Here is a 23,741-nt window from a genome sequence, read left to right as displayed (position 1 = left end):
CTTCTCTTGCCCTCCTTCCTTGTGATTGATGATGAATTTCTTTAGTATTGGGCATGGATTCCTTTCTTTTTATTTTCTGGCTTTTCTGTAGTTCCTCTATTCCTTTCTTTTTTCTCTCTTTCACTGTGGTTTGATGGCTTTCTATAGTATTATGTTTAGATTTTTTTCTCATTTTTTTTGGTGTGTTCTGTGGTTATGATGAAGTTCCCATATAGCATCCTTTGTATATAATGGTTGGTTTTAAGTTGATAGGAACTTAAATTTGAACACATTAGAAAAATTTATATTTTTAATCCCCCCTACACATTTTGTACTTTGATGTCACATTTTTATATTTTTATGCATCCCTTAACTAATTATTATAGTTTTGGTACTTTCACCACCACTATCTTTTAACTTTCCTACTTGCTTTATAAATGATTGATCCACTGTCTTTTTTATATATTTACCTGTTCCAGTGAGATTTTTACTTTCATATATTTTCTTGTTATTAATTAGTGTCATTTCTTTTCAGCTTTATTAAAGAAGTCCTTTTAACATTTCTTGTAGGTCCAGTTTAATGGTGATGAACTCTTTTTTTGCTGTTGTTTTTGTTTATTTGGAAAACTCTTGATCTCCCCTTCAATTCTGAATGATAACTGTGCTGAGTAGAGAATTTTTTGGTTGGAAAATGTTTCCTTTCAGCACTTTGAATATGTCATGCCACTTTCTTACTCCAGCAAAGTTTCTGCTGAAAAATCTGAAAGCCTTATAGGATTTCCCTTGTACTTAACAAGTTGTTTTCTTTTGCTGCTTTTGAGATTCTATCTTTAACTACCCCTCCCCACCCCCCAGTCATTGAAAGGGAAACTTTATTGAGGCCCCAGGGCCTTGGGGCTCAGGCAGGAGGCTACCATGTGAGCAAAGGAAGAGCCAGTGGAAGGGCCTTATTTTACCTTCTTCTTGGGGTGCAGGTTGTTGGTGTGGCCACGCTGCTTGTGGCAATTGACAGCACAGGGGTGTAGGCGAGCATAACACTGGAAGCAGATCATCTTGTCACAGTTATATTTCTGGGCCAGCTGGCAGAAGAAGGGCTCAGTGATGCCACCCTGCAGGTGAAGCACCAAGTATAAGGTGTATTCTTTCTGGATATTATAGTCTGAGAGAGTGTGGTTATCCTCCAGCTATTTGCTCCCCAAAGTCAGATGCTGCTGGTTAGGCAGGATGCCCTCCTTGTCTTTGATTTTGGCTTTGATATTCTCAGTCATGTCACTGGGCTCATCCTCGAGGGTGGTGGTCTTGCCTGTCAGGGTCTTCATAAAGATCTGTATCTCTGAGTCCACAAGGCCACCACCCCTGAGCCACTTGGCCACTTCATTGAAGAGAAGTGCTTGGTGTGGATCTCTTTGGGTTCATCTCTTTTGGAACCCTCTGGGCTTCCTTGATCTGAAATTTTGTTGCCTTCCTCAGATTAGGGAGGTTTTCAGCCATTCTGTTTTCAGATAAGTTTTCTGGCCCTTTCTCTCTTTTCTCCTTCTGGGTCCCCTATAATGCAAATGTTATTCCACTTGATGTTGTCCCAAAGGTCCCTTAAGATATCTTCTCTTAAAAAAATTCTTTTTCTTTTTGCTGCACTGTCTAGGTGAATTAGATTGTTTGATATTTCAGCTTGCTGATCTGTTCCGCTTTATCCAGTGTGCTATTGAACCCCTCTAGCTTATATTTCAGTTCAGGTATTATTCTTCAGCTCTCTGACTTCTGCTTGATATTTTCTTATATTTTTCTGTCTCCTTTGAAGTTCTCACTGTGTTCATCCATTCTTCTCCCAAGTTCATTGATGAATATTACTTTGAACTCTTTATCAGATGGATCAATTATCTCTGTTTTATTAAGGTCTTTTAGTGAGGCTTTTTCTTGTTCTCTGATTTGGAGCATATTCCTCTATTCCTCTATCTCCTCATTTGCCTCTCTGTGTTTGTTTCTAAGTATTAGGTAAAATAGCTACCTCTCCCATCCCAGAAAGAGTGCCCTTTGTAGGGGTGCCTGGGTGGCTCAGATGGTTAAGCATCTGCCTTCGGCTCGGGTCGAGCCCCGCATCGAGCTCCCTGCTTGGCGGGGAGCCTGCTTCTCCCTCTACTGTTCCCCCTGCTTGTGCTCTCTTGCTCTCTCTGTCAAATAAATAAATAAAATCTTAAAAAAAAAAAAAAAGTGTGCCCTTGTATAGGAGATGTCTCATGGAACTCAGAGACAATATCCCCCCTGGCCACTTGCACCAGGAACTCAGGGGGCACTCCCCTGTATGAGTTCCATGTGCCTGCCTGCTGTGGTGGGGCCATGGCTATGGCACAGGAGTGTGTGGGGATGTTGTGCAGCCTTAGCTGTATTGTGCCGCTGTGGCACTGGGGTGAGCAGGGTTCTTTCCTGGCCTGGCTGTGGTATGGAGGTGGGCAGGGCACTCAGCAGTGGGCACCCTCCATTGCCAACAGGCTCAAAGAAGAGTTCCAAAATGGTGCCTTCCAGCACTGGCACCAGCAAATTAGAATTAAGACTTCAAAAATGACCTCTACCAATGTCTGTGTCCCTGGAGAGTCCTAACCAAGTTCCTGCCTCTCTGGCAGACTCTTCGAGATCAGTAAGTTGGTCTCCTTCACATATAGTCTGGCAGTATTCAAACTGGTATCTTTGTACCAGGTCCCAGAGTGAGGGAGTCTCTTGTCAAGCCCTTTATGAGCATGTTCTCTGTTCCCTAGTTTTCCTACATATGATCCCCATTGGTTTTCATAGGCATTTTGGGGGCTCATCTCTCCTGTGCCGCATCTAGGGGTTGGCTGCCTGATGTGGAGCACACACCCCTGACTTCTTTGGGAGAAGTTCTATATCTGTGAGATTCCTCCCAATTATGCATCACCACTCCTGGGCTTAGTTGCTGTTTTGTTTTGTATTGTTTTGGCAAGGCTGTGTCTCTTCTCCTACCTGTGTCAGCACTACTCTTTTATCCTTTGTTGTGGAGGCTCTGTTCATCTGGTTATCAGGTCTTTTTTCAGAGGAGATTATTTCATATGTAATTGTAAATTTGTTGTGACGATGGGAAGAAGTGAGATTGGGATCTTGCTATGCCACCATTATTGAACCCCTCCCTTCTTTAAATAATTCTTTAAGGGACAGCTTTGCTGAAGATTGGATTTTCTCTCTCTTGAAATCATTTGAAAGGCTAATGAGGAGTAAGACTAAACTGTAAAACTTAACTTTTCCAGATATCTGGAACACTGGGGACATATTTGAGTAGGGGATGATCTTGGATATTGAAAACAAATAAGTGAAAAGTACTTTGAGGAGAAAAGCTGATGTGTTTCTGGGAAGCACAAAGTGTTCTACATACACATTAGCAGTGAGAAAAATACCTACTATAAATCCAGCTTGTATGGGTGCTTGATTTTTTTTTAATCTGAGAGAAGAGAAATAATTATGTTTGCCTTCTAAATTACTGCAGAGCAGGGATTCTTAATCTAGGATCTATAGATGAGCTTTAGAGGAATCTTGGCCATCCTGAAATTGTATGCAAAAATGATGGTGTGGGCGTGCATACTGCATAGACACTCCCCATGCATTTATCTGGAAAAGGGGGCCATTTATTTTCATTGAATTCTCAAGTGGATTTATGAACCAGAAAAATAGAGATGGGGCCAGAACTTTTTGCCAATCCTAAATGGCACATGTGCATTTTTCAGAAGGAAACATATATATGGACCGTTCATGTGTTTGCAGTCCTCTGCATTCTGTTTCCTCTCACCAACCCCAGCCTTTTCTCTTTATTAGAACTTTGACCTAAGAGGGCATCTTTTGCTCTTTTACTTATGTTTATAATGAATGCTGAGCCAATCAGTCTTTTCTTTGACTACATTTTTTTTTTTTTTTTTAAATCTGTTTTTAGTCTTGAGCAGCTAGAAAGGAAGCATTAAGGACACGATGCATTTCAGTTCCATTTTATATGCGGGAGCCTTCCGCATCAGAAGGAAGCTGGACAGATTTTATGGAATGTACTGCAGTAATTAATCTTCATTAGGACTGTTGCCATGGCCTTGTAAATTAAAATTTATGATAAGAGGGAAGGTCTCTGGCACAACATATTTGAATACCAGCGTGCCTATCCTTAAGGATAGATACAGAGATTTCTGAGAATTTTCTTTAATGGTCCCAGCTTACTTATTATTAGCTTAAAATTCTTTAGGAAAAAATCCAGGCTACATTTCTTGATATGAATGTGGAAGGAGCTTTATACAAAAGGGGCACAAACTTGGACACTCAGGTGCTGACTCTTAGTAGCTTTCCACACATGATTCAGCAGCATGTTGTAAAAAGAAACTCGAGAGTTTCTGTGTAAGTGAATACTCACTGTTTCCCATCTCAGTCCTCAGCTTCCTTCTAGCTGTATTAGTCAGCAATTTCACCTGATTTCTTTCCTTTGCATTCCAAAAAAGAGAGAAAAGAGCAAGAATTTGAAAAGCTGCACATACACTATAGCAAAGGGAGTGTGCTTTCTTCAGTCTGCACTGTCCTGGCTTTTGTTAGGTTTCTAAAAGGGCTTGTGCACTGATGTTGATCCTCTGTTTTATGATGTAACACACATAAATGTGCACACCCCTAATTGCACATGGATAAATGCAGCTGCTACAGAGGTTAAGAGCTCGAACACGAGCAAGCCATCATGATGTTTTCTGGCTGCAGTCTCTTTTCTAGTGTCAGGCTTACAGAATCCCCAGGGACTTTGGCTGCCATTTTATCACTTAATAATTGGAACTGCTTGCCCCAGTGTCCTTGGAAGTTTGGTGCTCACTCCACTACATTGTGTTTCTGCCAAGACTGCATACACCAGGGAAGAAGTTGACAGGATTCCCCAGCACATCTTTTTCTTCTGTGGTGCCTTGGCCACAATCATAACAGACGACGCTTGGAACATTCTTGAGGCTGGGAGTAGTGGTTCTGACTGCAGCGTCCTTGTAGCCCCGGGAGTATGGTTTCCAGGTTACCGAGGACATTCTGATCTCTTTTTATTGGAGTTAATTCACACACCATTTATTTAAAGTATACTGTTTAACAACGAGCGGTCTTCCTATTCATGGCAGGTACTAATGATCATGTTCTTTTTCTTGTAATGTTTCATTTGTCCTGTCCCTCCCCCTTGTGTAAGTCTGGCTAAAGCTTCCTAAGGGTCAGACAGAATTTTTAAAAAATCAAGTGGTGTAAGACCTAGTAGTTTCCTTTACATTGAAAAATATATCAGTGAATTAGCCTCTCTCCTTTTGCCTTTCTGTTTTTTTCAAAGATTTATTTATTTGAGAGAGAGAGCGTGCAAGTGGGGGGAGGGGGAGAGGGAGAGAGAGAATCTCAAGCAGACTCCCTGCTGAGAGGGGAGTCCGACACAGGCCTTGATCTCATGACCCATGAGATCACTACCTGAGCCAAAATCAAGAGTCGGAAGCCCAGCCAGCTGAGCCACCCAGGTGCCCTTGCCTTTCTGTTTTAATACGTAGGAATTTAAACAGTGTCTGCTCCTGGTAGGAGGGTCTTAGGGGCATCTGTATCTCAAAAATAGTTGCTCCAGCAGGTGTTAAATAAGAATTACATGAAGTTCTATGGATTAAGAGACTGAATGCCTTACCCACATACACGACTGCATATAAATTTGGGGAATATTGATCTGTGTGCCATATAATCATAAACTTTGCAACACGGGGAGAGGTAGGAATTTTGTGAAACTAAGTCTGTATTAGAACAAAGGCAAGCTACTTAGCCTTGTGGGAAAACTGGCTTTTGGAGTCAGACCTGAATTTGAATCTGCCTTCCTTTTTATAAGTTTTGGACCATGGACAAGTTACTTAATCTGTCACCCTCAGTTTTCTTCACCAGTCAAATGAAGATAATTTTTACCTTGTAAGATTTGTGAAAATCTAATAAAGGTAAAAAGAAAGAGTATGATATATAATAGGATCATTAAGATATGATAATCTTTTTAATCACTAAGAGCAGAACTCTGATAGAAATTTTTAAATGGGTACATGTATTTACAAGAATAGAATTTAATATTCTCTGGGATATCTACTTTCCATTTTCATCCTCATCAAAATCATTCATGATGACGTGGCAGGCCTTATATTCAAAACAGTCTGCAAAAATGTCCTACAGACTTTATTGAAATGATGAATGTTGTAGTGAAGAAATTGTCAAAATATCATGTATTCTGCTCAACATCTGGGTAGAGAGTCCATATTACCAAACTGGAGTGTGGGAAAATGCCCTTATCTGTCTGTTCTCCCCTTTTGGCATCCCCATTATTTAGGCATTCACTAAACTGAAGGTTGACTGTGTGCCTGGCATAGAGCTGTAAAGAAAAGAGACTGGATCCCAGCCTCTCACAAAATACCCGCCCCCCCGCCCGCCGGCCGGAGGAGACAGACCATAAAAAAGTAAACAAAAAAAGAAAAGGATCTTTGATAAGGGCCATGAAAGCGATCACTGAAGGTTAAGGAGAGAGGCTCTGGGTGAGTTGACTTTATATGAGGTGGTTAGGAAAACTCTGTGAGGGGAAAACCTGAAGAATTACTGAACGCCTTCTCTTTAAGTAATGAAGGAATAATCATCCCAACATTCTGACAATTAACAGAATTTGAATATTTATTCTAATAGCATAGTCGTGGCTATACACTTACACGTGCTCCTGCCAGAGGAGAGTCCTGGGGTCCTCCTCATGCCATCGTCCTTCACCTGTGTGTCTGTCCTGACTCTGATGCTGGGTGGTTTTGTGGAAGGTGATGAGGGTAAGAAACAGCTGCTGTCCTAGTCCACAAAGTGGCAGTTCATTGGAAAGGGTATGGCAGCCTGAGGTTTTATGAGAACAGGAGAGAGAATGCGTGATGATCTAAGTATTCCTACTGAAGACTGGGAAGTTACTTCGGGTTATGAGTTAAAACAGCATGTTTTTCTTTGGGGTAAGAAGAGAAAACTCTAATAATTTAAGTTATGCTGGTGGTATATTAACTCTTGAACTAGGCAAATATTTTTATGAATAGACTTTATTTTTTTTAACAATTTTAGTTTTTATAGTAAAATTTAGTGAAAAGTAGAGTTTCCCTGTGTACCCCAACTCTGCGCCACAGCCTTTTCTTTTAACATTTTATTACTGTTTGTTACCATCAGGGAACCTGTATTCACACATCATTGTCACCCAAAGTTTATAGTTTACTTTTGAGATTCATTCTTTATCTTGTACATTCTGTGAGTTTTGACAAATACATAATGATGTGTATCTACCTTTATAGCATCATACAGAATAGTTCCAGTGCCCTGAAAATCCTCTGTGCTCTACCTAGTCATTGCTTCTTCCTTTTCCTCCCCATCCTTTCTTCTTCCTGCCACCCAAACCCTGGCAACCATTGGTATTTTTCATATATCCATAGTTTTGCTTCTAGAATGTGGTGTAGGTGGAATGATATAGTACTGTGGCCTTTGTGGGTGGCTTCTTGTACTTAGTGATCCGCATTCAAATTTCCTCCATGTCTTTCCATGGCCTGATGAAAATAGTTCATTGTATGGATGGGCTACAGTTTAGTTATCCATTCATCTGTTGAAAGACATCTTGGTTGTTTCCAAGTTTTGGCGATTATGAATAAAGCTGCTATAAACATTCATGTGCAGGTTTTTTTATGGACATAGTTTTAAACTTCTTCGGGTAAATACCAATGAGTACAATTGTTAGATCACATGGTAAGAATGTGTTCAGTTTTGTAAGAAACTGCCAGATCATCTTCCAAAGTATATATACCATTTTGCATGCCCACCAGTAATGAATAAGTGTTTCTGTTGCTCCACACCCTCATCAGCATTTGGTGGTGTTGGTGCTTTTAGATTTTAGCCATTCTATAAGAATTTTTATAAGGAAAGCTTTTTTTTTTTTTTTAAACTTGTAGAACACGGTAGAGCCTGACAATCAGATGGTTTGTTTTTAAGATTTTGGAAATACATACAGAGTGAAATCCTATTTCCCCAAACATGAAATTCTAACTTAACAGAGCCCTTCCTTATGAATGGGGCTGCCCTTTGAGGAACTGTATTCCCAACCTCTCAAAGCTTAAGGTTTCCTGTTTTATATAAGACAAATAATGATAGACTTAATTTTAATAAAAGCAGCAAAGACTGCTGTTCCTGAGAATCTTCACCTACTAGAGCACCCAGAAGTCTGTCTCCTTACAGAATTTCTCTGCCTTGGATTTTTACCCCACCAAGGCCCAGACCTCCCCAACATCCCTTCCTGATTGTGCCAACTCCCTGGCAGTCCTTTCTGTGGGCAGTTCCACATCATTGGGACATAAGCTGAGCAGCCAAACCTGGGTTGTGGTGGTCACTGTTGTTCAGTAGCCTTACGTGTTTGATGGGTTTCAGGGATTAGCCTTCACTTCATCTACCATTTAGACCCCCCCCTTTTTTTTTCAATGAAAAACTGTTTTGTACCTTAACAGTAGACTTAAAACTATTTGGAACTCAAGGCATTTTAAATTAAAATGCTTTCACCTTACATGATATATATAATATATATATATATATATATGACCAGTATAACCCAAGTAGCATTAAAAAGAAAAAATACTTCCCACTGTGGGGAGTTGGAGAAGGTAAATTAACTCTTACAGTGTATTTGCTATGCATGTATCACTTGTTTATCACTACTTTCCATGAGGTAGATAGTAATCACATTTTAGAAATTAGAAAATTGACACTTCATGAAGTTAAGCCATTTTCCCAAGTTTTAGGCAGTTGCTAGCATTCCAGTCAGGTCTGACCCCAATACCCCTTTCTTTCCTCCATACCAAAATTTTTGTAGAGCCATATTTAATAACAGTAGTTGAGTCACTGTTAAGTAACTGGTTTTAAAAAGTAACCACTTCAACATGAAACATGTTGGGGGACAAAGGAGACACTCTTTACCTTATGAGATATATAGATATTCTAGAGAAGTTACATGTATTGTTGCAAAGAAAATAAAGATTACTTGTTTGTTGAATTGAAATGCCAGGTTATGCTCTTTCTGTAATGTTGAAGTATTACCTCATTTCTTATTCCGAGTTTGAGGTTATTGGGTGCTTCTTGCTAGTGTTATTTTCCTTCTACTTAAATGTTTTAATTTTCACTGTGGCTTTGATCTGTCGGATTTCTTTGGAATTAATGATGCACTCTTTGAAAAAAGAAAAGTACCGGTTTAAACGTCCACTTACACACTGGCTTACAAAGAAGGTAAGAGTGTGTTTTAATTAGGGATTGTTCTTTCTGACCGACCGCCGACCGTATATGTTATAGAGTAGGCCAATCAGATATTTAGCAGTACAGAAGCTCAGCCCACTGGCTTTATTCATCATTTAAGAAACATTTATTGAGCCCTGGGATACTAGGGCAGTGTGGCTACAAAGACAAAGTTTTTGTCCTCAAGGAACTTGCAGTTTAGTGGGTGAAGCAGATAAGTAAGTAGTCGATCTCAATTTCAGATGTTATAATGGAACAATGCATAGTGCTTAGGGGCCCTCTCAGAGGGCACTTCACTCAGATGGAGATGGCCTGGAAAAGCTTCCCAGAGTCCAGTCAGGCGAAGGAGGGGATGGAATGACAAAGCCTAAATTAAGGCAGTTACTTAGGTGCTGGGAAAACTTTAGATGGATTTCAGAGAGATTAGTACAGAATTGATCAATTAAAGTAAGGTTGTGAAGGAGAAGGTGGTTCAATAATGACGTCCAGGCCTTTATTAAAAGGGTGTCACTGTTCACTCAGAAGGGAAATGTAGGAGGAACAGATTTGGGGAAAACATGCACTAGTTAGTGCATGTTGAGATTGAGGTGCCTGTGAAGATGGAGGCAGAGATAGCCAGGAGCTGGTTGAATATGCAGATCTGGGGGTCAGGAAGCAACTCTGAGCTAAAGATGCATATCTTTAAAGTCATTAGCATTATGGAAGAGAGTTGAAATACTGAACTGCTTGAGAATATGCAGAATGAAGATAGAAAATGAGAATAGTAGAGGGCTAAGGATGGAACCTGGAAATGCGGACATTGAAGTAATGGACAAAGGAAGAAGAAGCTGAGAAGATACACTATGAGGGAGGCAGAAGCTGACCTTTACTGAAAATTTACATAATTGTGCATTACATTTCATCCTGTGTATATAATTTTGAAAAAAATGTGCAAAGCCAAAATTTGGGATCCCACGAACTTAAATGCTCTCCAGAATAGAGGATCGATCAGGCAGGAGCCTGCGCACCCACAGACTGGATGAGTGCTCTGGAGGGGCTCCCGTGGAGAGTGGGACTCGGTTGGGAGTGGAACCCGGCGCAGAGTCTGTTTAAACATTGCCTGCTTCGCTGCAGTAGTGGTCCTTCTCAGAAATGTGCACAACCCCAGCAAGGTCATGATTTCTGCCATTCAGATGAGTGGACACTCACTGATGATTTCTTTATTCAGGCCATCTTCAGGGATGAAGACAAACAGCCCCAGACCTCAAAAGCTAACAGTTTAGTAGGCACAGGGCAGAGATCTACACAAAATCCCTATGATTCATTTCAGAATGAGTGCTATGGGAGAGGCACAAACATTGCATAAAGTGGGGTCAAAGGTGGAATCTTTGAGGAGATGACAAAACTGGGTTTTGAAGGATATGGAGGATATAGATAGTTGTAAAGCAGTAAAGGGGAGTTCCAAATGGAGGCAAAATTAGTTGAGAGCCTAGAGCATGTTCAGGACTAAAAACTAGTCCGAAAGAACAAGGGGTGTATTAAAGGAGGGGGTATAATGCAGAATAGGGTACAAAGGCAGGCCTATACCGGGTTATGAGAAACTTAAAGATTATACTAAGTAATAGTAGAAGGCAGTCACTGAAATGTTGAAGAATTATAAGAGCCAAGATATGCTTCCCAAAGAATCTTCCTTTAAGCACATGTAGAGTTGGTTGGTGGGAATAGGGTGAGTGTTATGTGGGAGACATTACGGTTTAATGTATGATATTTCAGTAAGAATCTAGATTTAGAAGACTTTTTAACTTTTTCTTTTATTCTTGGGGAATAGTGGGCATGGAAACCATTATTGAATGGCTTTCTTAGAAGCCCAATATGTAAAACTAAAAAGTAAAACTACCCAAACTCTGAGAAATTTCTGCCTATGGCCCATGGAGCCAGTTGTTGAGTCTAGAACAGCGACTTTGCAACATTTTGATCATCACAGAGAACTTTTGCTTTCACCCCTAATGGTCCCTGTGTTTTGAAAGATTTTTGTCTTTCAGGAAAGTTAATAAAAAGTTAATGTTTTGCATTTGTTTTATTAACAAAGACAATTTCCAGTCCACTCAAGTGTCTGAAGTGTCAAGTGTTTACAAAGCTGAGTTAATAAAATTCCAGCCAAACCAAAGAAATACCAGAACTTAGTCTGGGGCACACAGTTGCAGGTATTTTGAAATGCTGAAAGTAACCCATGACCCATCTCTTCTGACAAAAGAAATCTCACTGTTCCCCTTATTTCTGTGGATCCAGGAATCCAAGTTGAAGCTTATATGGCACACCTATTTTCATGCTTCTGAGCTTTGTGGAATTACAAAGAATAATTGTAATTTTTCTTTGTCCAGAACTACTTTTCCCTTCAAATTTAACTTTCTTTTTTTATTGCAAAGAGTAATACAAGCTTGTTACAGAAAAATCAGAAGATATATATACCAGCAAAAAGAACATCTAAAAAAATCTTTCAAATCTTTTTCTCTGCAAACATGCATACAAGCCTTTCTTAAAGATGGACTCTAGCTCTATATTGGTTTTGTAACTGTTTTCCTGCAACATTGTTTTTAATAGCTACATAGTGTTTCATTTCTAATTTTATAACTCATTTAACAAATGAATCCCTTATGATTGGACGTTTGGGTTTTCAGCTTTCTGAAATTACAAATAGTTTTGCCTTGAGTATCCTGTAACTAAATCTTTATACACACCCTTAATTATTTCTTTGGGATAAATTCTCAGAAGAGAAATTGCTGGGTAAGCATACTTGAAAGACTTTCAGAAGGTGCTACCAAAGTGCCCACCAGAGAGTTTAGTAATTTATACTCCCACCCAGGAGTTTACATTCTAAGTAGGAGTTAAGTTGCGTACAGGTGAAAAAGAAATCACTTTAGTGTTAGGAAGTAGCAATGCTAAGTGCAAAATGACTAATGAACAATTAGAGCTGTCGGCTTTCAGAGGAAAGAGCTCACTTTTAATAGGGAGTTCAGGTACCTTTAATGGAGGGTGAAAATCGGAGAGGGGTGAGCATGAGCAGGAGGGAGGCGCTGCATTGACAGAATGGCACAGGTGGGACACACAAGAGGGGTCTCTGATCTAAACAAGTAGGCCATGTTTGAGGAGAGGAAGAGGGACCAGGAGGAAGGCTGGTTGACTTAGCAGGTTGACTCCAGGTGTTCCTCCCTCTTTGGTTTCTCACGGGCTGTACTCTTACTCTGGGTGACGAGGCAGCTGCAAGTACCTGAAAAGTTAAAATGTTGAAACCAGGAAATCAAACCTCCTGAAAAACCTGTTCACTTTCTGAAAGAGTTTTGGGTTTTGGGTTCAGAAAATTTAGAAAGTAAGAAAGTTCTATTCCATTTAAAATTCAATTAGTAATGTATTTATTAAGATGTTAAAATTGAATTCACATTTCAGTGTTAAATCCTTTTTTCTTCTTAATGATGAATAAATTGGTTCACACATTTACTTTGGGTATTGTGACGAGCTTTTGTGTAATCATTTTCACGAACATTTCAAAGCCATTGAAGTAACATTTCCCTGTTACTGTCGGTTCGTATTACATATTACAACATGGTAATTTTCTTTGTGTTTTGTTGTAGGATTAGTGCTTTAAATGACACACCAGACGTTACTAATTAAATCTCTTTATTAGTTGGATTATTGAAAGATAAGTAGTTCTGAATTCTTTTGCTTTGGTGGTTTTGTTTTTACAGCAGCAGTGGGTGTTTAGTGCCCTGAGCCATACTTCTACTTTTTAAGCTGTGTTTTATCCACCCGTATTTTTTACTGTTACAATGTTGAGCAGTAAGATGGTCCTTTTTGACACTGACTTCATAGATTTGAAGAATGTGGAGATAGTTTGACACTTTATGTCCCATAGAAATCCTGAAATAAAAATAATATGCAGAGCTCAGGCCCGGACTCTTGGCCCTGTTGTGTAGGCCACCATGTAGTTCTCAGTTCATACTGTGAGCCACCTTACCTCCTTCAGTTCAGTGAAGTAAACTTATTTCACGAAGAAAACTCACAGGTGTTACTGCCATTTCCCACCTGTATTGTGGTTCTTTCTTCCAGCAGACCTATTTCCAGAATGTTCCACCATCTAATTGGTAAACTGTACTAGTGCTGTGTACCGTGGGGCAGCTAATAGAACTCTTGATTGAGAGGTACACGAGCCCCTTTCAGCAGTTGCAGAAAATAACTGAAGAACCAAGAAACTAGAACTCATTGTTATATGCATTAGACTGTTAACAAATCCTAAGGAAGTCCCGGGTTTTAATTAGATCCAGGAACCTCCTGTTGAACATTAGCTATATATAGGGTCAGAACCCTTCTACCTGATTCATCAGGATATAAGTAAAACAGAGGTTTCTAGTGCCACACATTTCCCCCCACCTTTATTGAGATATAATTGATATATAACATTGTGTGAGTGTAAGGTGTACACCATGTTATTTATACACTTACAGATTGCAAAATGATTTCCACCCTAGTATTAGCTTACACCTCCATAGCATGACATAATTAGGTTTGTGTGTGTGTGATGAGAACATTAACCATTTATTATCTTAGCAACTTTCAAGTATCTAATACAATATTGTTAACTAGAATCACCATGCTGTACATTAGATCCCCAGAACTGGAACTTTGCACCCTTTGACCAACATCTCCCCATTGCCCCGGCCCCCCAGCTCCTGGTAACTATTCCAGTCTCTGATTCCTGAGTTTGCCTTTTTTAGATTCCATATATAAGTGGTATCATTACAGATTTCATCTTTTTCTGTCGGCTTATTTCACTTCACATGATGCCCTCAAGGTCCATCCATTTGGTTGCAAATGTTCTCATGGTTGAGTAATATTTCACTGTGTATATATAATACACTGTATCATCTGTCCACCCATCTGAACTGAACACTTAGGTTGTGTCCATTTCCTGCCTGTTGTGAATAACATTGCAATGAACGTGAGAATGTAGACTTGTCTTCAAGATGTTGTTTTCATTTCCTTTGGATATATATACCCAGAACGGGGATTGGTGGATCATTTGGTGGTTCTGTTTTTAATATTTTTAGGAACCTCCATGCTGGTTTCCATAGAGACTATACTGATTGCATTCCCACTAACAGTGCACAAATACTCCCTTTCTGCTTCCTCACCAACACTTGTTATCTCTTGTCTTTTTGATGACAGCCATTCTACCAGGCATGAGATCGTATCTCATTGTGGTTTTGATTTGCATTTCCCTGGTAATTAGTGATAATTGAGCACCTATTGGTCATGTGTATGTCTTTTTTGGAAAAATGTCCATCCACTTTCCTCTGCCTAATTTTTTAATCAGATTATTTGTGGGTTTTTTTTTTTTTGTTTGTTTTTTTGCTATTGAGTTATATAAGTTCCTATATGTTTTGGATATTAACCTTTTATCATGTATATGACTTGTAATATTTTCTCCATTTTGTAGGTTGCTTTTCATTTTTTTCTTTGGTTTCTTTTACTGTGCAGAAGCTTTCTAGTGTGATGTAGTCTTATTTACTTTTGCTTTTGGTGTCATATCCAAAAAATTATTGCCAGGACCAGTGTCATGGAGCTTTATCCCTATGTTTTCTTCTAGGAGTTTTATGGTTTGGAGTCATCTGTTTAAGTCTTTAATCCATTTTGTGTTAATTTTTGTGGAAGGGATCCAGTTTCATTCTTCTAAATGTGGTTATCCAGTTTTCACACCCTTTTATTGAAAGAGAGACCATTCTTTCTCCATTGAGTATTCTGTTCCCTTGTCAAATATTAATTGACCATATGTGCAAAGGTTTATTTCTGGGCTCTCTATTCTGTTCTGTTGGTCTATGTATCTATTTCTATATCAGTACCATACTACTGTTTTTTGATTACTGTAGCTTTGTAGTATAGTTTGAAATTAGGATGTGTGATGCCTCTGGATTTGTTCTTTCTTAGGATTGCATTGGCTTTTTGGAATCTAGTGATTTTATATGAATTTAGGATTTTTTTTTCTATTTCATGAAAAATGCCATTGGAATTTTCATAGAGATTTCATTGAATCCAGAGATGGTTTGGGGTAGTATGGGCCTTTTAATAATATTAATTCTTCTAATCTATGAATTACAGGATATCTTTCCATTTATTTGTCTTATTCAATTTCTTTCATCAAAATTTTACAGTTTTCAGTGTACCAATAATTCACTTCCTTGATTAAACTTACTCCCAAGTTTGGTTTTGATGTTGTTGTGCATGGGATGCTTTTTAAAAATTTCTTTTTCAGATAACTTGCTGCTAGTGTAAAGAAATGCTATTGATTTTTGTATGTTGATTTTTGTATCATGGAACTTTACCTACTTTATTTATTAGTTGTAACAGTTTTTTTGGTGGAGTGTTTAGGATTTTCTATATATAAAGTCATATCTGTAAACAATAACAAAATTACTTCCTTTCTGATTTGAATGCCTTTTCTTTTTCTTGTCTGCTTGCTTTTGCTGGGACTTCTAGTATGTTGAATAGGAATAATGAGAGTGGGTATCTTTTAGTTGTTCCTGATCTTAGAGAAAAAGCTTTCAACCTGTAACTATTGAATATAATGTTACCTGTGGCTTGTCATATATGGTTTTTATTATGTTGAGGTACATTCCCTCTTTACCTAATTTGTTGAGAGTTTTTATCAAGAAAGGATGTTGAATTTTGTCAAATGCTTTTTCTGCATCTATTGAGATGATTATATGATTTTTATTTTTCATTTTATTAATTTGGTATATCATTGTTTATTGATTTGGGTATGTTGAACCATCCTTGCATCCCAGGGATGAATCCCAACTTAATCATGATGTGTGATCCTTTTAATATGCTGTTGAGTTTGGCTTACTAATATCTTGTTGATAATTTTTGCATCTGTATTTATCAGGAATATTGACCTGTAGTTTTCTTTTCTTGTTAGTATTTTTATCTAGCTTTAACATTGGGTCAGTACAGTCCTTGTAAAACGTGTTTGGGAATATTCTCTCCTCTTCAGTGTTTTAGAAGAGTTTGAGAAGGAATGGCATTAATTCTTTTTTAGATGTTTAGTAGAATTCACTGAGGAAGCCTCTGCTTCTGGACTTTCTTGGGAGGATTTTGATTACTGATTCAATCTCCTAATTCATTATTGGTTTGTTCAGACTTGCTGTTTTTTCATGATTCAGTGTTGTTAGGTTGCTGTTTCTAGGAATTCATTCATTTCTTCTAGGTTATTCAAATGGTTGGTGTATAATTAATCCATCGTGGTCTCATGATCTTTTATATTTTCATGGTATCAGTTGTTAGGTCTGCTTTCTCATTTCTGACTTTGAGTCTGATTTCTTTTTTCTTGACCTAGTCTAGCTAAATGTCAGTTTTGTTTATCTTTAGAAAAAACTAGTTCTTGGTTTTGTTGGGGGTTTTTTCTTTTGTTTTTTTGGTCTCTTATTTTCTGATCTTTGCATTTCATTGCTTCTGCTAACTTTGGACTTCATTTGTTCTTTTTTTAGTTCCTTGAGGTGTAAAGTTAGGCTGTTTATTTGAGATCTTCCTTGTTTCTTAATGTAGGCTTTTAACACTATAAATTTCCCACTTAGAAATGCTTTTGCTTTGCATCTCACAGATTTTGATATTTTGTGTTTCCATTTCCAGAGATTTAAAAAAAATTTTTTTTTTAATTTCTTCTTTGACCCAGTGGTTGTTCAGGACTATGTTATTTAATTTTTACATATTTGTGAATTTTTCAGTTTTCTTCTTGTAATTGATTTCCAGCTTGATACACTAGCAATACGATTTTAGTCTTCTTAAAATTTTCTGAGAGTTGTTTTGTGACCTATCATGATCTGTCCTGCAGATTGTTTCATGTATGCTTGAGAAAAACATGTATTCTTTTGCTGTTGGGTGGAATTGTTAAGTCCATTTGGTCTAAAGTATAGTTCAATTTTAACATTTCCTTATTTTTTTTGTCTGGATAATCTAGCCATTTGTTGAAAGCAGGTTACTGAAATACTTTCTTCTTGTATTGTTGTCTCTTTCTCCCTTCAGATTTGTTAGTATTTGCTAAATATATTGTGGTGCTCCAGTGTTGGGTGTATATACATATTTATGATTATTATGTTCTCTTAGTGAATTGACTTCTTTATCATCATGTAATGATCTTTTTCATCTTTTGATTTTGGCTTATGGTATATTTTGTCTGATAGAAGTAAGCAGCTACCCCTGCTCTCTTTTGGTTTCCACTTGCATGGAATATCTTTTTCCAGCCCTTTATTGTGGGACTGTGTGTCCTTAAAGAAGAAGTGAGTTTCTTGTAGGCAGTATATAGTTGGGTCTTATCCATCCAACCACTCTATGCCCTTTGATTGGAGAATTTAATTCATTTTAATTTAGAATAATTATTGATAGGTAAAGACTTAGTAATGTTATCTCTTTTCTGGCTGTTTTGTTGTCCCTTGTTTTTTTCTTCCTCTCTTGCTGCCTTCCTTTTTGAATTGATTTCCTACAGAGATATGCTCTGATTCCCTTATCTTTATCTTTTGTGGATCTGCTGTAGGTTTTTACTTTGGGGTTACAATGAAGCTTACATAAAACATCTTATAGATATAACAGTCTGTTTTATGCTAATAAAGGCTTATTTTAATTGTATACAAAAACTCTATCCTTTTATTTCCCTCTTCTTACATTTCTGGTGTCACAATTTACCTCTTTTTATATACTGTGTATTCATTAACCAGTATTGTAGCTGTAGTTATTTTTAATACTCTTGTCCTTTAACCTTTATACTGGAGTTATGTGGTAAACACACTACCATATTATAGAACTAGTGCTTTTTTTTGGTACTTGCATATTTTTTTATTTTGTTATATTTTAAAGACTTTATTTTTTTTTATGTGGGAGAGAGAGCGAGCAATCATGAGCAGGGGGAGGGGCAGAGGGAGAAAGAGACTTCCCAATGAGCAGGGAGCCCGATGTGGGGCTCGATCCCAGGCCTCTGGGATTGTGACCTGAGCCAAAAGCAAACGCTTAACCAACTGAGCCACCCAGGCACCCCTGTACTACCATATTTTTTTTTTTTAAAGATTTTATTTATTTATTTATTTGAGAGAGAGAGACAATGAGAGAGAGAGCATGAGAGGGGGGAGGGTCAGAGGGAGAAGCAGACTCCCCGCCAAGCAGGGAGCCCGATGCGGGACTCAATCCCGGGACTCCAGGATCATGACCCGAGCCGAAGGCAGTCGCTTAACCAACTGAGCCACCCAGGCACCCCTGTACTACCATATTTTGAATTTAACGCTATACTTACCTTTACCAGTGTATTGGATAGTTTCACAGGTTTTCATGTACTGTGAATCCTTTCATATCAGCTTGGATTCCTTCAGCTTTTGTTTGTCCAGGATAGTCTTTATCTCTCCTTCATTTCTGAAGGACAACTTTGCTGGATGAAATATCTAGTTGGAATTTTTTTCTTTCATATCATTCCATCTTCTCTAAGCCTGTAAAGTTTCTGCTGAGAAATCTGCTGATAGCCTTTTAGGAATTCTCTTGTCAGTTACAAGCTTCTTTGCTCTTGCTGCTTTTAAGATTCTGTCTTTGTCTTTGAATTTTGGCAGTTTTATTATAATGTGTCTTAGAGGAGATTTCTTTCAGTTGAATTTGTCTGGGGACCTATGAGCTTTGGGAAGATCTTGGCTATGATTTCTTTATATAAGCTTTCTGCTCCCCTCTTCTTGTCTCCTGGGATTCTAATAATTTACAGAATGTTTCTTTTGAAAGGTATGTTGTAGATAATGTAGGCTTTCTCCACTCTCATTCATTCTTTTCCCTTTGTTCTCCTCTGATTGGATAATTTCAAAGTTTCTGTCTTCTAACTCACAGATTCTTTTTTCTAATTGATCCGTTCTGATGTTGATCCTCCCTTCTGAGGTTTTTATCTTATTCATTGTATTCTTCAGCTGCAGATTTTTTTTTTTAATGATTTCTGTCTCTTTGTTAAACTTCTCATTTTCAGACATTGTTTTCCTGGTTTTGTTGATTTTTTTTTTTTTGGTACCTCATTGAACTTCCTTTAAACAGCTATTTTGAATTCTTTTTTTTTTTTTTTTAAGATTTTATTTATTCATTTGAGACATAGAGATACAGAGAGAGAGAAAGCATGAGCAGGGAGAGACGCAGAGGGAGAGGGAGAATCAGGCTCTTCGCTGAGCCAGGAGCCCGATGTGGGGCTCGATCCCAGGACCCTGGGATCATGACCTGAGCCGAAGGCAGATGCTTAACCATCTGAGCCACCCAGGCGCCCCTATTTTGAATTCTTTATGCAGTAAACTGTAGATCTTCATGTGTTTGAGATCAGTTACTGGAAGATTACTGTGACCTTTTGGTGGCATCATGTTTCCTAGATTGGTCACACTCCTTGAAGTTTTGTGTTGCTGTCTTCATATTTGTGGTCACAGTCACCTCCTTTAGTCTTGACTAACTGCCTTCAAGAGAGAAATGCCCTCTGTCATCCCTAGGTCATCTTAGGGATTCTGAGGCTTTCTCAGACCTTCTATGGACTCACCTGCTCTACACTTCCTGCTCTCTCTTGTGCCAGAATTTTTAAGCTTGTATGTCTTCTCTTGATCTTAAAACATATCAGGCCAAATGTTTACAACCTCCCTTTTGCTTTCCCAAGAATGGCACTAATGCTGAAGTGGTCTTTCTCTGACCTGCAGATTTGGGTCATGCTCAGTAGCTATCTGCCAAAGCTCACTCTCACCACCACTGTCAGGAGCATGAACACAAAGCTGGACATAGGTGTAAGGGAGTATGGGTGAGGCATACAAGTGCTGGAGGGTGCCCTTGGGCCAGTTGGAGGGATCTGTGTAGAAGGCATGTCCATTGGTTCATGGGTGGGGTTCTTGATGGAATCCATGACACAGTGAGTAGGATTCATATTATTTTATTCTGAGAGTCCTGTCTGTCACTCTCCCAGCCTCTTCCTGCCTCTTGCCCCCAGCCATGCAGTTAATGATCTAGTACTCTGGGTGGAGTGAGAGAGAAATGGGCCTTTTGGGCAGCATTCCACCCAGCTGGGGAAGCTGGGCACTCACTTGCACTGACACTCCACCATGGGAAAAATCATGGCCAAGATCTTTCGGCCCTCAGTTTTGCCATCTTGAGGGAGGGGTGATAGGAGTGAAGTCAAACTGTTCCTCTTACCCTCTCCAATGTGTTCAAACTGGTACTTTTTTTTTTTCCTCCCTTGGTGTGCTGAATTTCTCCACTGGAAAACTGGACTTCCACAAGGGCCCTCTCATCCATGGGTAATTGTTTAAGATGGTGTTCTCCCACTGCTGAGAAGAGCTGGAGCCAGTTCACAACTGGTACGGTAGTCTGGATGCCTATCACCCAAAGCATGGTTGGGTGAGACTCCTCTCAGGTCTCTTGGCATCTACTGCTGGATCCCACAGCTCCCACAGAAGCATTTTTGTCCCTGGGTGGTTGCCACAGGTTGTTGGGAGGGGACACGAACCAGGGATGTCTTCTTCAGCCGTGTTGCTGACCTCACTCTGTGGTACCTCACCATCTGGAGGAGGCCTTTTCTGAAGAGACCGCATTGTGACCGTATTTTGCTTTCTTGCTTTCCTTATGTTTCCTAGATTCATTACATTTTCCCCTTTTGGGTGAATTACCTATAGAGTATCTATATTATTGTTTAATAATTAATTTGTTACACAAATTACTACTTATTTGCTGTGGAAAGTAGGATAAAATACCTTTCTAGAATTTGAACTGGTCCACAAAGCAGCAGAGCTGCTAATTATGAAAATATTTGGGTTACATAAATTTCCTGTCTTCCTTTTATTATCTGAACCAGCTATTTCCTGCAGGGAATATAATGTTCAAGAGCACATTAACAAAATGCATTAGTAAAGCCCACTAATTAGGCTGTTTCTGATGAGCTGCTCTGAGATGCACTTGAAGTACAGGCAGGGCAAAAATCAGTATTACCCTGTACCAAATCAACCATGTACCTAGTCTAGTGGGACTGCACAGGACTGGCAATACTCAAGCAGATTAAGACTCAATACTTTTTTTTTAAGGCCTGTTTCCACTAAGAATTGCTGTCTTTGCTAACTGAATTCCCATTGTGGGGAACTCTTTCTAAAGATGTTCATCTCTCTGAGCACCCTTTCAAAATGCAGTTGTTTGTGGCTTTAAATAACCTTATAGTGCTGTCTAGTTTGTCTTTCTTCCAATGGTGAGAGAGAATGGCTGCTGAGTCAGAGCATTGGGCATTTCTGGAGGGGAAATGGGAAATTATTTATGGCTTTGCATCAAGCTGGTCGTAAGTAGATATGCTGATTAAGCACATTCACTCATATCTAGGCGTGCTTCTTAAGAAGTAATATACTACATTGGAACTTGAGCAATTTGTTCTTTTTTGGAATACATCATATGCTTGGAATATAATATTTCTGTGATATTTCTTGCTTTTTATTTTATAACATCAATGTAAGAATTTATTTGAAAGGGAGTAGTTTATAGGCAGAAAGGAAATTAACATGTATTGAGTATTACTATGTTCTTGCCTTTATATAATTTCATGTAATTCATACAGCAGTTCTGCTAAGTAAATTATATAATCTTCATCTTTACAGATAAAGAGACTGAGGCTTAGAAATGGTAATTGATTGGCTAAGGTTTGACTGTTAGTGCCAAATCAGTGCTCTTTCCACAGCTAATTCTTTTTTTTCTTGTCTTCCAAATATTGACTAAAGCAAGTCAACTCTTTGCTTTCAGTAGCTTGGCTTTGGAGCTGAATTTAGAGTCCTTCAGATCTGGGTTTGATTCCCCTGTTTATAATCTGGGTACAGTCATTTAATCATTGTAGAATGAAGCTAATGCTCCCCGTACGAATGATATAATTTGTGTAAAGCATGTAGCACAGGGCCAGACCATTAGTAAGCCCTTAACAAAGGGTCGCTACTACGAAGACTACGAGATGGGCTTTTCATTTTGCTTTAATCTTGCATCCAGTAATTGGGTCATCTTTGAACATGATGATATCTTAAAACACTTTGAGAATGTTTTTAATGTATTAAGTGATTTCCTCTACCTTCAGAAACTAGCTTTATTTTTATGGTCTGTGCCTCAGGTGTATGCAGAAAACTGCATTAATGTTTGTTTGGGTTTTTTAATTGGAGTATAGTTGACACACAATCTTATGTTAGTTTCAGTTGTACAACATAGTGATCCCACAACTCTGTACCTTATGCTGTGCTCACCACGAGTGTAGCTACCATCTGTCACTGTTCAACACCATTACAGTTCTATTGATTATATTCCCTGTGTGATGCCTTCCATCCCCATGAATTACTCACTCCAGTACTAGAAGTCTGTACCTCCTACTGCCTTCACCCATTTCACCTGTCCCTGCCGCCTTCCCTCTGGCAACAACCAGTTCTCTATGTTTATGAGTCTGTTTCTGCTTTTTATTTATTTTGTTTTTCAGATTCCACATATAAGTAAAATCATATGATATTTGTCTTTCTCAGACTGCCTTATTTCACTTAGCAGCATAATTCCCTCTAGGTCTATCCATGTTTTCAAAAATGGCAAGAGCTCATTTTTTTAATGGCTGAGTAATATTCCATTATATATATAATAAATATGCATGCTTCATCTTCTTTATCCATTCATCTGTCAAGGGTCACTTAGGTTGCTTCCGTATTTTGGTTATTGTGAATAATGCTGCAGTGAACATAGAGGTGCATATATCTCTTTGAATTAGTGTTTTCATTTTCTTAGGGTAAATACCCAGTAGTGGAATTACTGGATCATATGATTTTTCTATTTTAATTTTTTGTGGAACCTCCGTAGTGTTTTCCACAGTGACTGCACCAGTTTGCATTCCCACCAACAGTGCACAAGGGTTCCTTTTTCTCCACATCCTTGCCAACACATGTTATTTCTTATCTTTTTGATACTAGCCATTCTGATACTTCATTGTAGTTTTGAATTGCATTTCCCTCATAATTAGTGATGTTGAACATCTTTTCATTTGCCTTTTGGCCATCTGTATGTCTTTTTTGGAAAGATGTCTATTCAGGTCCTGTGCCCATTTTTAAATTGGACTGTTTGGCTTTTTTGGTGTTGAGTTGTAGAAGTTCTTTATATATTTTGGATTTTAACTACTTATCAGATACGTCATTTGCAAATATCTTTTCTCATTAAGCAGGTCACCTATTGTTTTGTTGATGGTTTCCTTCACTGCAATGCAAAAGAATTTTGATTTGATGTAGTCCCAGTAATTTATTTTTGCTTTTGTTTCCCTTGCCTGAGGAGACATTTTTAGAAAAATCTTGCCAATGTCCAAGAGGACACTGCCTATATTTTCTTTAAGGAGTTTTATTGTTCAGGTCTCACATTTAGGTCTTTAATCCATTTTGAGTTTATTTTTGTGTATGGTGTAAAAAAGCGGT

General features: G+C 38.5%; 1 protein-coding gene and 1 pseudogene across 1 annotated transcript in view; one reads left to right on the top strand and one right to left on the bottom strand.

Annotated features, from left to right (window-relative positions):
- DDX10 (DEAD-box helicase 10) overlaps nt 1–23,741 on the top strand; it is a 261,518-nt gene that overhangs the window by 235,649 nt on the left and 2,128 nt on the right. The window lies entirely within an intron of this gene.
- Nucleotides 927–20,873, bottom strand: LOC118525593 (ubiquitin-ribosomal protein eL40 fusion protein pseudogene; annotated as a pseudogene).

The sequence above is a fragment of the Halichoerus grypus genome, chromosome 11, assembly GCF_964656455.1.
Source record: "Halichoerus grypus chromosome 11, mHalGry1.hap1.1, whole genome shotgun sequence".
NCBI lineage: Eukaryota > Metazoa > Chordata > Mammalia > Carnivora > Phocidae > Halichoerus > Halichoerus grypus.
This window is presented reverse-complemented; position numbering and strand designations above follow the sequence as displayed.